General features: G+C 36.6%; 1 protein-coding gene and 1 long non-coding RNA gene across 15 annotated transcripts in view; both read right to left on the reverse strand.

Moving 5' to 3' along the window:
- LOC100647243 (tyrosine-protein kinase Btk29A) overlaps positions 1 to 16,253 on the reverse strand; it is a 328,457-nt gene that overhangs the window by 68,503 nt on the left and 243,701 nt on the right. The gene's annotated exons all lie outside the window — the stretch shown is intronic.
- LOC110120060 lies at positions 3,355 to 10,016 on the reverse strand. Of its 4 annotated transcripts, none has more exons than XR_007227383.1 (6): positions 9,505 to 10,016; positions 9,251 to 9,397; positions 8,785 to 9,190; positions 8,493 to 8,710; positions 3,448 to 8,360; positions 3,355 to 3,369 (listed from the first exon to the last, which is right to left on the reverse strand). It is a non-coding gene; the product is annotated as an uncharacterized LOC110120060 (long non-coding RNA). The 4 variants fall into 4 exon arrangements; XR_007227384.1 differs by having other exon boundaries at positions 8,785 to 9,129; positions 9,220 to 9,397; XR_007227382.1 differs by having other exon boundaries at positions 8,785 to 9,179; positions 9,505 to 10,006.

Below are 16,253 nucleotides of genomic sequence, written 5' to 3' on the forward strand. Positions count from 1 at the left end.
TCTGTTCACCTGATTATATTTAATTTAGTATAACCGCGGGCCACAAGCATCGGGCTACTTTATATGACACTGGATTCCATGGATTTCAATTTATTTTCAACTTTCTATTGGAAAAATTAAAATTCTCCTTTTCCAGTATCTTCCTATCCTTTCGTCTTTTGCTTCGTTTGCAGCTGGAACACCATCATGGGCGAGAATTTCAACGAAACGCAGTCGAACGAAGCAACATGGCCGACTTTCGCGATGTAGTACACATACGTATGAAAATATAACCCGATACGTGGACTTGTTTCACTTTTTTATCAAGCGAACAGTGAACTTTCTAGCAAGTGATCGTCGTGTATTATTGAGTTGGCAACTAAGTGATTGCGAAATTTGTCATTGCCATCTAATGACAAAAGCCGCAATCACTCACTTGCTAACCCAATAATAACCAGATAACTAACCTCGAATCGATACCGGTTTTGTTACCTTCCTGTTAATCCAGATCGGGCAACTTTATTTCCTGGTTTACTAATTTAGTTAATCAAATATGCATTGATACAAAATACTGTGCGACCTCACGAAAGTAAATTTTAGAATTTTTGTAATATCTTTCTTTATTCTTCTTTCCTTTAACAGGTTTCACACTTTATAGTACTGTGTTCTACTTCGTTAAAATCACTGTAACCATCATTTTTTGTTTCTTTGATAGATACACATCTCATACTTCAGCTTTCAGTGGTTTTCCTATTCATTCTTTGCGATTCCAGTTACATTTAACATTTGCTCATGACCGATTCATACTTTGCCATTATAGTTTTATACTTGACCAATTTTCAACCAGATTCGGAATTTCTACAGATTTATTTGAACTTTCTATGCCTCTCATTAAACATTTCCTCCGTGAAGTTCCAGAACCAAAACTCAAAGGAGATAGTGGATATCACTAATTCAATTATATATGAGTATTATTTAATATAATAGCGATATTATAATATAATTAATAATATAATATAATATTAAGTATTATGTCTGTGTAATATTACAAACCTTTTCATGTATTTTAAATCGTAATCTTTCATGGAAATATAATTCCAACCAATTCAACGTTTCTTTCATAATCTGTATGAAATGATCATGTATTACACTTTATATGAGATTAGCAAATGTTCAAATATTTACAAACAGGAATATGTGCTCTTGACGACGCCAACGTTATCGGCTAAGTCAATTAAATCAAACCCGTGCTACACCGGCCAATCCCATGGATATCGTGAACGATACTTTTTAGCCGGCTTAGAGGACCTGAATCGACTGATAAAATCAATCGATCGACGTTTCAAATCGCATTCCCTGTTCGTTAGAGAAGTCCTTCAACCAATTTAAGTTTCCCCGAGAGCTGCTTTGTTTCAATTCAGCATCTAATAAAAATAACTAAGCAAAAATAGTAGACACAGCGACAGAAGGAACCAACTCTGCCCAACCTAACCCCAACTTTTCAAATATTTCTTTCTAAAATTTATAACTGTTGAGAACTGTGGATCTTAATCACCAAAATAAATGTATAGCAACACTTACATTACACTTAGAATTAATATCAAAATAGTTTCAGATTCATTTGATATGTGATTGACAAGATATTCGCCGATACATATTTGCTTGAATTCTGCAGCTTCACTACATAACGCTAAACTAGTAAGTAATAATTTCTCCATCGATAACGACGAATCTGAATTTTATTTGTCAGAAGCTAATACGAACTCTCTTCTTTACGTGGAGCTATTAAAATCCTTCACTAGAATAGAACCATCGATACGATAGCTTGCCGATATTCGTCCTGAAATACTATGATGTTTTCCCAGGAGTACAGCGATATGACAGGACAATAAAACCTGAAAAATTACGGTGCAATCTCTGCTACGGAATGAATACACATATAGGTAGATACACGCAGGCTTTTACCACGTTACACGATGATGGATGTATCGTTGGTAGGTAAGAATGGCCACAAATTAGAAAATGAAGGAAATTTGGGAAGAAAAGTAGAAGAGGAATTTTTATCTCCTCTGATCTCTCCCTGTTAAACCTTCGTTCATCTAAAATTCATCTGGACGAGCCCAGGAGTGATATAAAAGGGAGATTCTTAAGTAGCCTCGTTAAATACACAGCGACGGTATCGTCATTTTTATGTCACAAAATGTAAACCTACGCTTTATACAGACATCGATAGTCTATGTCGTTTGAACAGATATTATACGACTTATTCTAAACCGAAACCTTTTAATCGAAGTAAAAACTATCTGAATAAATGGATACGTTCGCCCTCCCAATTCTAAAGTTCTTCACTTTAATTTCGTAAAAACTCGCTGCTTCGAGGAACAATTTTACAGCCACAAAAAAAAGTACCTCAAGAGCTAATTATGCTGTAAGGTAATGTAATAATAATATGATTGCACTATGGAAGAAGTAGAATATAATTGTTCTGCTAATACTATCAAGCCACTGAAGAGAACCAGACAAACTGCAGTGTTGTCAACAAACTAAACGAACGTTTTCCGATTTAGACGTATCAGAACGAGACATGTTAACATTCCGATATAACTTGTAACTTTTACTGATTGAAGAAGCTTAAGAAGTAGGGAGTGAGATTGTAAGAGGCTAAAGACAGAGATTGTTATAAAAAATAACGAGGGTCAGATTTGTCTAGCTGAAGCGAGTTAAACTGTGCCGGAGTTGAACTACCTTAGCATTTGGGTTTAATGACTTATCGTCTGCGATAGTACTATATATCTCTGCTCTGCTTGAGTGTAAGTTGAAGACTTTCGAGCCTGGGAGCTCAGCCGGCTCGCTTCCAAGAACCATAAAAAGAACTTCTAGCTACTCGATGTAAACTTCTTATGATCTGAGCAATCGCATCATTATATAGCTTTTTTTACGCTCGACGTATTTATACGTCACATTTCTTTATTGAACCAATTTCTATATTCTACAAAGTCTATAAATAACACATGATACCAAAAATTATTTTAGCTGGACGTCCATATAATAGTGAAATTCGAAGACCATTGTATCCATGCCAGTCAATATATTGTTCGCAAGGTTTAAGATTTTCAGTGCTGGAATTCCTCTAAATCCATTAGATTTCATTATAGTGATCTTTGTTATGAGAGAGATCTATATCAAGATGGATAGTCCATTGAACTTCCATTTCCTTTCCTCAGAATTAAATATTTTGCAGACTTTTCTGAATATTCTATATAATACATCAAAATTTTTCTCAATAAGCTTCGAAAAACAAAACTCAAAACAGGTGGTAGATATCAATAAAACAACTAATTTCAATTTTAATATCATGTTTCAACAACATTATGAACATCGTTGTATATTCTGCAATAAATCGTTACCTTTCATAAATGTATCAATTCAACTAATTAATCGTTTTCTTGTAAATCTCTACAAACTTACCAAATATCATATTTTGTGTAATATCAACAGGACTACTACGAGCAGGAACGTATGCTTCTTGCTGCCTGTTGATCACAGACAATTCTTCGTCTCGACGACGACAACATTATTCCTATGCTGGTGCTTCGTAAATTACAGCGCCGAAAAGGAACATCCGATGGTGCTGCTCGATGTCCATTAGGATGTCGATAGCAATGATCGATCGCCGATAAAAGAGAAACAAATCGACTATGTTTTTTATTTTTCTCGCCCTCGAATTCGTCGCCACCTTGTCTTTTCGTGCGTTAGCATCCAAAACCAACGATCTCTTCTATGTTCAATTGTTTGTTTGCCTGGCAAATTCTTGTGACAGTCCTGTCTCGCGAGTACAATCGTGTTTACCGAAACCATTCGTTCGAACGATCAGGAGGCTGAATAGTTTTGCGTTTAGTCGGTCGATTAATTGAACGCGTTAATTGGACTATTTGGCCGCGTTTTGTTCCACGATTAATTGGACGCGATCGCTGCAGAGGATGGTGAAGAGAGATGACCGTGTAGTTGTCTGTTAACGTGGCTTGTCCGGCTTACTCGTATCGATTACTCGTACCACGTGTAATTCCTTCGATGTTTCAATTTTTTATTGGCAATGATGTATGGGAGTTACTTTCCTGTTTATAATATTAAGAATGAAGTAATCTTTTGAAATGTAGTTAAAGATTAGATTCAAATTTTTTGTTAGTTATGAGTCTTAGGATGCATTCATATTTTATAATATTATGGAATACAATGTAACTTGAAGATTCGATATCCGTTCATATTTTATTTCAACTATTTATACTCGAAACTATTTTATTTCATTGATACAGTTTAACATCGATGTCAAATGGTTTATTTATAACAATTACAATTTTTCTTTCTTTTGAATATACAAAATTCTGGGTTATAGATGATTAAACTAAATTTTCCAGATTTGCAAGTGTGACATATTAGGGCATTGTAGGTATAACAATGTTGATGAATGTTGCAAGAATATTCAGTGAACACTTTAGTATCCTTGCGAGTTCAATCTTTTTCTTCGTTTAAGAATCGAAGCAAAAATAGGAAGATACCATAATAATACCAGAAGAATCAGCTTGAAATTATTACTTGAATATATATATAATTATTAAATAATATATATTGAATATATATAATTGAATTGTTACTTTACATTTTACGCGTGCAGTATATCTTTCACAACGGATTTTTATTTTTCTTCCGTAAATATAATACATAACTATTATCCTGAATGTAATGCAATTAAGGAATACATTTTCGAAAGCCTTTCTCCGGCGGGCAGAAAATATTTACAAATTAGGAGAATATTTCGTAAGCGAATAATATTTCAAAAAAGAAATTTCTCATATCCAATAGCTTATTTTATCTGTCACGTTTATATCACCAACATATTGCCATCTTATAGAACATAATACTTCCGTTTAACGTATATCGTATTACCACTCTCGCGGGATTCCCTCTAAATCATGGCGCTTTTTTTCCTCGAGGTCGTTTCAACCTGAATTTTACATGTTTCAAGGGATTAAACAGCAAACGAAAGTTTCGGCTTGGCACAGAGGTTGCACACCTCAATATCTTCAGCGTCGTGAATTTTTCAGGAGAACTACCGAAGAACTTTAATTATAAAGGAGATAACGACAAGTGCCCGTGATATCGGTGCTTTCATAGAAAATTCTTACGAGAAGAGGGGAAAAGAAACAGGAAACCTGATATTTTGCTCGATGGAACAACATTTCAAGCGTTAAAACTGAGTAAAAATGAGATGTATTTCGCAATCGCGCATAGTTACGTAAGAAATGCTTAACTACGTGTATGCACACAAATACACATATATATTAGCGTAAAATATGAATGTGTATCGCGCCAATATGTTCCAAGTGCTAAAATCAGAGCACAGAGTCATTTGTTTGGAGAAATTGTAACGACCAAATATCGGTGAATTTGAATCTACCATAAAATACATATAATACACGATGCTTCGTTAATAACTGGCATCTTAATATCTTCGTACATATGCTTGAACGTATGAAAGACGATGAAAGGAAAAAGTTGGGTGGGAAGATTCTGTTCGTACATTTCTCCGAAGGGATTCGACAAAACGGAACGTCGTCTTTAACTCTTTAGATGGAACGATGCGTCAAGCTGAGATATATTCTTCGCTAGAATATTGCAACATTTTCTCGTGAAATTGTATTCAAATCTTCCGAGAAATGTTGGTTCGTCGAGACGTCGAGTTTCGATTGGCACGGCGAGGTGTTTGACGAATACTCGACGAACGTGCTTGAGAAAGTCTTGTAATTTAGTTAAGAATTAATTTGCTTCGCTTTAGTTTATCAGTCTTGCCCAATTATTTCTTTTTCTTCATATAATAGAAAATTGTAAGCAGAATACAATAATCTACTTGTATATAGTATGGCAACACAGTCACATTAATAATAATTTCTGTCTAAATATAACCGCGGGGACTCTTGAGAAAGCACTGTTATCTCTAAAGAAGATTAGATGTAAGAGAAAATGATGGAGAACAAGGTGCTATGAACTAAGAAGTAAATCCTTAGCCAATTCTCCTTCACAATATAATGGAACGTTAAAAACGGAATTTCACAATATCATGTATAATAATTGAAAGAAAGATTGCAGATAAATAATCGTATTAACGCAAACGTAGCCTTTAATAAACTAAATTAAAAATACAACTTATTTGGATGACACATTGTCTTTCTCAGTTGCACGATTTGCTGTATATATTGACGCCATAGGTCCGATGTGTCGGATTGGAAATAGTAAACAGCGCCACAACCCTTCGTCCTCCTTCGTAGCCCCTGCTACGTTTCGAGTCGAAGTTTTGGACGTATTATCGTGGAGATTGAATCTGTGCAGATTATTCGGGCATCTTCGGCCGAAATGTGGCAACGGTGTCGCAGCATGTTCTCCATCACAAAAGCGCTCCGTACCATCGACCGCAAAGAAGGAAAGGAAACTGTTCGGATTTCTGTCCAGAGTTGTGTGTCTTCGCGTGTTTCATAACACAATTCGTGGCATGAGACAGGCACAGGAAATGATACGAAGGGAAAGAGACATATATATTTGAAACGACGAATGAAGACGCTCTCGAGCATCGCGACGCCAACTCCGCGAAATTACTACTACGCTTTATTATCGTTTTGTGAGAAACTGGATGCGCAAAATATTCGAGATGTTACTTGGACTGGTAGCTGTGATTCTTGAGAGAAATTCTTACTTTGGTGTATTATATTAATTAAAGTTACGAGTATCGATATCGACGAGAATGTGCATAGTGTCATAGTATACTTTCCAGTTATTTTTATCAGTTTCTTATTGTTATTTTTTTGTTATTTTTATTAGTGTCCTAAGATATGCCAAGGTTTCAGATTATCGGTGTAGAATATATTGTAGTTCTTTTTACTTTATTTTTATCCGCTTCTTGAGATTCAGTTGTAATCATTTCCTTCGTTAGCCAAAATCGGCCATTTGATTTAAGACCAAGATCTAATATCAACAAATTCATACGTATCAATTAAAGAATATGACAAAAATAGAAAAAAGATACATACGACGTTCTACCAACGACAGCAACTAATTATGGAAATAAGAAAAAACGGTATGGACAGGATTTTTAAAAAGTTATAGAGATTAAAATAACGCCATTGTGACTGGTCGAGACAACTGTTTAACTCGGCTAGTCAATACAGGCGGATGAAGCAATTGTCGTACGAGAGAGTGTCGAAGTGGAAGGACCATGCGTTATCATTATGATATCATTGCGTCTGATCCAATCTACTTAATATTGTAATGGCGGTGTAAGCTTGATTAAATCAGAGTTAGGACAAGCGAGACGAACCGGTTACAAGGTCGTCGAGTTTCTCACTAATTTCTCACGCTGGAGAAAGTACGTATTTAACTGAAAATAGTACTGGAGCTCGATAATTGCAAATTTTTTACAGCATCTGGGATGCTTATGGAGTACGTAAAAATTTTTTAAATTACGTATTTGTGTACATTTTTGAGACGTCGATGGAAATTTTGGTTTTTTGGCAATTTTTGTTAGAAGCCATTCGAATTCTATGTATAAGCCATTTATGCTATTAGTTCCCAGCGTTTTTCTCGTAAACGATAAGCTCGAGGGAAAAAATGAAAGAGGAAAAAGACGAATGGTTCAAGATGAGCTACATATCCACGATAATATTCTCGCATCGAGCAAGCAGAATAGAACAGATGCAAATTAAAGAACGAAGGAAGCTTGGAACAAAAGAAAAGAGGGTGATTTTTATTTCCTGTGTGAAACTCCCTTTTTATCCAACATTCATCTCGACAAGCAGAGGAATAATATAAAAGACAGTTTCTTAAGTGGCATCCTTAAATATACAACAACTCTATCGCCATTTTTATCTCATAAAATGTAAATTACATTTTACGCGACATCAACGGCTTATATTAGACGATATATTAAAAAACGAAAATTTTTAATCGAAACAAGGACTATTAAAGTAACTGAATACATTATCTTCTCCAATTCCACAAATTTGTTGATTCGAATTTTGTAACAACATGATATCCTCGTTGCTTCTAGTTGGGACAATTTTACATGCATAAAAAGAAATACCTCGACAGTTATAATTCTGCATAATGCACATTGGAAGAAGTAGAATATGATTGTTTTGCTAATATTATCACGCTGCTGAAGAGGGTTAGACAAACTGTAGTGTCTTCAACGACACGGACGAACGTTTTCCGATTTAAAAATATGAGAACAAGGTGTTAGGAGATATCCAGAGATGTTGTTTTTCCAATACGACTTGTAACTTTTCCTGATCAAAGAAGATTGAAACGAAGGTATGAAGAGAGATTGTTAGATCCTAAAAACAGAGATTATTGTAAAAAAGTACCAGGGTTAGATTTGTCTAGCTGAAGCGAATTAAGCTGTGTGTAGATTCAACTAGCTTAGCATCTAGATCTAATGATTTATCATCTGCGATAGCATTATGTACCTCTGCGATGCTGTTGCGCAAGTCGAAGACTTGCGAGCCTGAAAGCTCTGCTCTGGCTCACTAGTGAGAAGCGTAAAAAGAACCTCCATCTCCGCTATCTTAGCTACTCGATGTAGACTTATCATACTCTGGCCCAACTCATTGATTTTTGCGCTCTACATGTTTATGCACATGTTTATACACATTTTTTTATTCCACCAATTTCTACATTCTGCAAACTTCGCATAACACATTATACCAAGGATTATTTTAGCTGTATATTTATACAATGGTAAAATGGAAGCTCGTTTACATTTATGCCAGTTAATTCGTTGTTCGTAAGGTTTACGAATGCCAGGACTGGAAGGTCTCCAAACACACCAGGTTGTTGTAACGATCTTATTATCAGCACGCTCAAATCCGTTAGTCCATGAAACATTGCAAAGATAATCACAGTTAGTTGATTCGTGCTCGGATGCAACTTCAAGTAATTCATGGCCAGGAACGATACTATCTCGATACTTGCTATTTGATTGTAGTCTAAGTTCAAATCATATAAACCAATTAGTTGTTTGTAATCGATGTAAGACACTCTGCTTAACTGATTTCCTTCCAATATGAGATAGCCCAATCCGGACAATCCTTGTAGGATTCCTGGCTGGATGATGGTTAGTTTATCGTTTCCCAATTCCGGAAGGTTATTAATTCCTACAATATATCTACAAACTTCAGGCTCTACGCTAATAACCTTATTATCGTTTAACCAGAGGCGAATATACCGCTGTAACCGAGCTCCTGTCGATCGGTTCGATGTCGTTCAATCCGAAATTCAGCCCCCACAAATGCGGCACGTCCGCGATCGAGGTCTTGGGATATCTCGTTAATCTTATTGCAGATCAGATACAGGAAACTCAATTGCTTCGGTTCTGAGAACAGATTTGGCAACACTGGTATGACATTGTACGTTAGGTTTAACCAGACTACATTTTTCAATCCTTTAAACGATTCCTTCTTCATTTTCAGGTTTTCTTACCTTGACGAAGGTTCAATCCCGCAGGTGTTAAATTTTTGAAACCGTTTTCCCCGATAGCCCACACATTCAAGTGGAGGATCTTTGATTCTGTACGATGACATCCACCATGTTTTTCATTTTGTCACACACTTTCCTATCTGTACTTTCCTATTTGTTTGCACATCTGCTCTTGCACCGATTGACAGATAGGCGACATCGACAGAAGACGAGCATCGAAGAAAGTCAGACGGCCAGGAAAGATATTAAGAAGAATAAAATGGATAGAAATAATTTAAACATCTTGAGATCGAATTTTCGCGCCCCAGACTAAGCGATTGACGATCGGATCGTGACTGACGTGTCACTCTGGATATTTGTTGGTTTAGCAGCTCTGTTAGATGGAAGCAACGACCTCTATACCGTTTAGGTTGATAGGGGATTCGCTAGGTGCCACTTACGTGTTAAAATGATGTTCAAGCGGTGATATAATGGACATAAACGAGGAGGAACTTTTATAATGAGATTTTTGTTGAAATATCGAATATATCAATTCTTTATCTACTTTAAAATTCTATGGTATACATTTAATAATATCCCACTGGGGGTAGCCATTCACATGTTATTTAGCAATTAAGTTAGAAAAATTTACCAAATATCCAGGTAGAGAAATTCTAAAGTACAAATTAAACAACAAAAAAAAAAAACTTTAAGCACTTGGCACGTCGAATCGGATGCCTTGCGATTTCTCTGTCGAGTCGTCTTCAAAATTGTTGAATTTATCGTCGCTTAAATCGAATATTACCGGATAAGTAAGCTAAAAGGGTCTAAGACGATTTGTTTCTCGTAGTATCGTGATCGACGAGTAGAGGGCAGAAAGTCGCGGAAAAATAGTGGTCGAACGAATTAATCGTTCCTTTGCACTGTGTTAGCAACGATCGAGATTCGTGAAAATCGTTTTCACTTTTGGAGGGGAATGAGAGATTTTTCACGCCGACAATAAGCGAATTCCTCGGTTCAACGAGCAAACCACTGGCTGATCGATTATTACACCGTTTTACTTCTTTGTCGCTATCCTTGTCGAACGTGTGTTAAAAACCGAAAGTGAAACTGTCTATTAATAACTTTCGAAATGGGATACGTTGGTACAGATTTTTTTAAAAATCGCTTCGAAAAGATCGTAACTTCCTTAATAGTTTTTACAACAGTATCATTGGAGAGTGAAAATAGACGAATACGGAAAGACTTTATAGGATGGAATAATAAGATTACGACTAAGAAAGTAGAAGTAAATTAGGAAGATCTTAAATTTGCCAGGATTGGATACTGTGAAGTGGATTAATGAATTTTATTATGCCCTTACCGTAGTCAACCCTTGCGTATTGCTTTAGATATATAGAAAAAGAGATAAAAATGCTAAATGATTATGCTTGAAATGCAAAGAATACAAATTCTCTAAAATTTTCTGGAATTTGCGAAAAGTTGAAAGGTTTCTGGCCTTGAGAAGCTTAAAGTCTTGTGGCATCATAGAGAAACGCGCGAATCTCGTGACAAATGTAAAAATAAAGGCGATGAAAGATGATGCTAACGTTTAGTTTACAAACATCTGTAGCACTTGGCAACAATGTATATAGCCGAAGCGAAGTGCCTAATGAGCCATCAATATCCCAACGGTCCTTGCGCCAAATGTTCGAGAAGAAGGCGTGCGTGGCAACGGTCGCGGACGCCTGACAAACGCGAGGATAGTGGGGATATTGAGGGGCGACGAAAAGAAAAGAAACGAATCCGATCGACAGTTAAGTTTGAACTGGGAAGCGATAAGGCCGAAGTGTAACTTCGCGCAGCGAGATTGAGTAGCGAAACCGAGAGCGATACGCGACGCGATCAAAAGAAGACACTTGTTAATAAATATATTGTTGACCTAAACACCGAGTGATTATTTAACGCACTACACCCAACATCACCTCACATCAAACCAAAGTTGAGGCAACACTGTTAAAAAAGGGACATGTATCAACCGTGAACGGGCAAATGCCAAAGCAATTTCGCAGTTCCTTAGCATTCCTGTGGAATTCCTCGATACATTTAGTTTCATATTCAGCCAGTGCGACATTCGGGTCTTGAATAATCAAAAGCTCGTTTCAAATCTCGTCCAGCAACTTCTATGTACTATGGATAATAAAACAAAGTAAAAAGAAAAACGACTGGAAGATAAAACGTCTCTATTAGAGCCATTAGAAATGACTCATTGCAGATTGCAGGACACACTTCACCAACCATACGACAAATAGTATATGTGTAATAATCGAACACAATCAGGACCACGACCCTTATATTTTATAGGATGGAACAGGCGTTTTAATTCGGAAAAATTTTTTTATCGCTACAGAGTGGACTGTGCACCGCTTCGAAGTTCTGGCTATCGTTGTTCGTTCGACTGTTACTTTCTACGATTTATTACAGGTCATCTGGCTGGCCAAGCCAATTAAATCGAATCCCTGCTCCATCGGTGAATCCCGTCGATACCGTGGAAGATACTTTTTAGCCAGTTCACAGGATTCTGGATCGACGATTTCCAGAGAATAGACCGATAAAATCAGTTGACTGACATTCCAAGCCGCAACCTTTGTTTGTCAGAGAATTTCTCGGATCAATTATTGCTCGCAGAATTGATAGGTTTGCTTCGTTTCTGTGCAGTGTTTAAAAAGATAATAGCGAAGAGTAAAAATAATAAACACAGTGACAAAAGGAAGCAGAAATATTTCCTCAATTTTTGTAATATTCTTTTTCAAGATTTGCATAGAAAATTTTACATTTTCTCATGTAAACAGACAGGAAAAAAATTTGTCTAAACGATAAAACGAAATAAATCGAAATCGAAACTTTTAACTTGATTCTTTACAAAAGTCATCGCAAGAGTCAAAACTTTCCAAATTCCAGAATCTTCTAAGCCCACTTCACACTCGTGCGTGATCACACGCAAGCTCACCAGCTTATAACCTGCCATTTTATGCACGAGATCCTACTTCTCTGTGCACTATATACACGTTATAGTTAACATAATGACGACTATGTTTAACACAGATAAAAACTGACATTTGTTCCACCCGATAAATATTTATAACATATACACTACCTTTCTTTACGTATTTCATATGTATATGTATTGAGTTGATAAGAAAATTCGTGACATTTTTCATAATTGTTATGTTCCGTGGTAGATTTTGAAAAAATTGCAAGAGGACTTCCCTTTGTACGAATTTTATCCATATTTAAAAGAAATACTATGTATATTTCATTCGATAAAATGTGTATGCGATAAAAATACATTTGCTTCAAATTGTGCTCAAAGTTGGTTACTAACTTTTTGAATAATCTCATATATTGTACTTGGATTCTGTAGCTTCACTACGTAACGCTAAACTAGTAAGTAATAATTTCTCCATCGATAACGACGAATCTGAATTTTATTTGTCAGAAGCTAATACGAACTCTCTTCTTTACGTGGAGCTATTAAAATCCTTCACTAGAATAGAACCATCGATACGATAGCTTGCCGATATTCGTCCTGAAATACTATGATGTTTTCCCAGGAGTACAGCGATATGACAGGACAATAAAACCTGAAAAATCACGGTGCAATCTCTGCTACGGAATGAATACACATATAGGTAGATACACGCAGGCTTTTACCACGTTACACGATGATGGATGTATCGTTGGTAGGTAAGAATGGCCACAAATTAGAAAATGAAGGAAATTTGGGAAGAAAAGTAGAAGAGGAATTTTTATCTCCTCTGATCTCTCCCTGTTAAACCTTCGTTCATCTAAAATTCATCTGGACGAGCCCAGGAGTGATATAAAAGGGAGATTCTTAAGTAGCCTCGTTAAATACACAGCGACGGTATCGTCATTTTTATGTCACAAAATGTAAACCTACGCTTTATACAGACATCGATAGTCTATGTCGTTTGAACAGATATTATACGACTTATTCTAAACCGAAACCTTTTAATCGAAGTAAAAACTGTCTGAATAAATGGATACGTTCGCCCTCCCAATTCTAAAGTTCTTCACTTTAATTTCGTAAAAACTCGCTGCTTCGAGGAACAATTTTACAGTCACAAAAAAAGGTACCTCAAGAGCTAATTATGCTGTAAGGTAATGTAATAATAATATGATTGCACTATGGAAGAAGTAGAATATAATTGTTCTGCTAATACTATCAAGCCACTGAAGAGAACCAGACAAACTGCAGTGTTGTCAACAAACTAAACGAACGTTTTCCGATTTAGACGTATCAGAACGAAACACGTTGTCTCGTTCCTGACTTTTCCTGATTGAAGAAGCTTAAAACGGAAGTAGGGATTGAGATTGTAAGAAGCTAAAAACAGAGATTGTTATATAAAAGAACGAGGATCAGACTTGTCTAGCTGAAGCGAGTTAATCTGTGCAGTCTGTTATATTATTATCATTCAGTACTGTTAAGCTGTGTGTCTGCGATAGTACTATCTATTTCTGCCATGCTTGAGCGGAGGTTGAAGGCTTTCGAGCCTGAAAGCTCAGCCAGCTCACTACTAAGAAACCGTAAGAAAACTTCTACCTTTTCTATCTCAGCTACTCGATGTAACTTTATAATGGGCAATCTCTGGCCAATATATCATTATATAACTCTTTTAACTCGATATTTTTATACATCACATTTCTTGATTGCATCAATTTCTACATTCTACAAACTTCGCATAACGTACTATACCGAAGAGTATTTCAGCTTCACATAAACGTAACGGACAAATTTGAAGTCCTCTCATTCATGTCAGTTAATGTATTGTTCGCAAAATTTAAGATTTTCAGCGTTGGAAGTCCTCCAAATGCATCAGATTGCATTGTAGAGATGTTGTTATCAACATGATTTTGAAAATGTAAAATGGACAGTGCATCGAACACTCCAGAGTCAACATGGGTCAGTATGACCCAACTGAATTAGGTTCGAGAACGATCCTAGCTCGATGCTGGCTATCTGATCGCGCTACAGGTACAAAAAAGATTGTACCGACCAATTGTTTGAAATTATTCTTAGAGACGCTAGTCAATTCATTCTTTTGAAAATAAAGAGATCTGTCAATTTGGGCGATCCTTGTAGGGCTCCTGGCTGAATCAAAATTAGTTCATTGCTAGTGATTCTATTATCGCTTAATTCAAGGAACAGCAACGACAAAGATATTCCTGAAAACGAGTGTCTGTTGATCGATTCGATATCATTGAATGCCAAACCGAACCACAACAAATATGGTGGACAGCGGACGAATCTTGGGATATCTCGTTGATCTTATTGAAGGTTAGACACGGCGAATGCAATTGCTTCAGTTCTCAGAACAGATTCGGTGACAGCGGTATAACGTTACTGTCTAGGTCTAGCCGTTCCAATCTTTCCAGTCCATTAAACGATTATTTTACTTCGCGAACTTCTTTCCCACGGAGATCTTGTTACCCAGACCAACGATCAGCCTGATGGCCAATATATTTTTGAAAGTGTTTTCTCGAATAGCCACCAGGTTGAAACCGCAAACCTCTTATTCTGGGAAAAATTCTTTTTAGATGACGTCTACCAGAGTTCTCCTTTTTATCACATACTTCGAGCGTATCTGTTTGTCTGCACGTCGATCATCCACCGATCAAACGATCGGCGAAAACAGTAACACGGTCGACAAAACAGACAGAAGGAATTGAAACATCGTAAGACCGAATTTTTGTGCGACAGACGAAGCGATTGACGACTGGATCGTGACTGACATCTCGTTCTGTCACATCATATTTCTAAATATATTGTTCACGATCATGAAGAACCCGTTAGAAAAATATATTTTCTAGCGGCGTAAATTAAGATGGCACGTAAGTTGAGGCACGGTTGTTCGTATTAAAATGATACTCATGCGATGATATAATGCACATGAATAGGAAGGAATTTAACATTATTGCGATGAGAACGAAATATACGAATTCTTCACGTTCGCATAAATTTTCAACCAGATTCAGTTATTTAGCCGGCTTTTCGGAATATTCTGTACAATTAACCTAAAATTTTCTCAATCACCTTACAGAAACAAAACTCAAAACAGCTGTTGGATATCAATAATACAACTTTAATAATTTAATATCATGTTTCTATAGCATTACAAACGTTTCTGCGTATTCTAAATCGTCATCTTTCATAAATTATATCATTCCAACTAATTAATTAATATGTATGATCTGATCAGGTATCAAATTTTGAACGTAATCAGCAGGGATACTACGAACAGAGATGTATGCTCCATGCTGTTTGTTGATCATAGATGATTCTTCATCTTGGCAATGTCAATCTTATTCCTATCCGCTCGGTTCGTAAATTACAACGCCAAAAAGAAATGTCCGATAATGTCGTTCGGTGTCTGGCTTAGTACGAGGATGTCGATCATAATGATTGATCGCCGATGAAAAAGCAGCAGAAAAGTTGACTGTGTTTTATTTTACTCGGTCTCGACATCGTCGCTCGTTTGTCTTTCCGTGCATTAGCATGGAAAACCGACGACCCCTTCTGTGCAACTGTTTGTTTGCCTGGCAAATTCTGTCGTCGACAGGTGCTGCTACGTAGTACCCACGCGACTGCCGTAATAGACAGTCCTGTCCTGTCTCGCGCGTGCGGCCATATTTACACAAGCGATTCGTTCGTACCGTCGGGACAACGAATAATTTTGCGTTATGTCGGTCGATTATTTGAACGCGTTAATTGG

This window comes from Bombus terrestris, chromosome 18 (assembly GCF_910591885.1).
Source record: "Bombus terrestris chromosome 18, iyBomTerr1.2, whole genome shotgun sequence".
NCBI classification, from domain to species: Eukaryota; Metazoa; Arthropoda; class Insecta; order Hymenoptera; family Apidae; genus Bombus; species Bombus terrestris.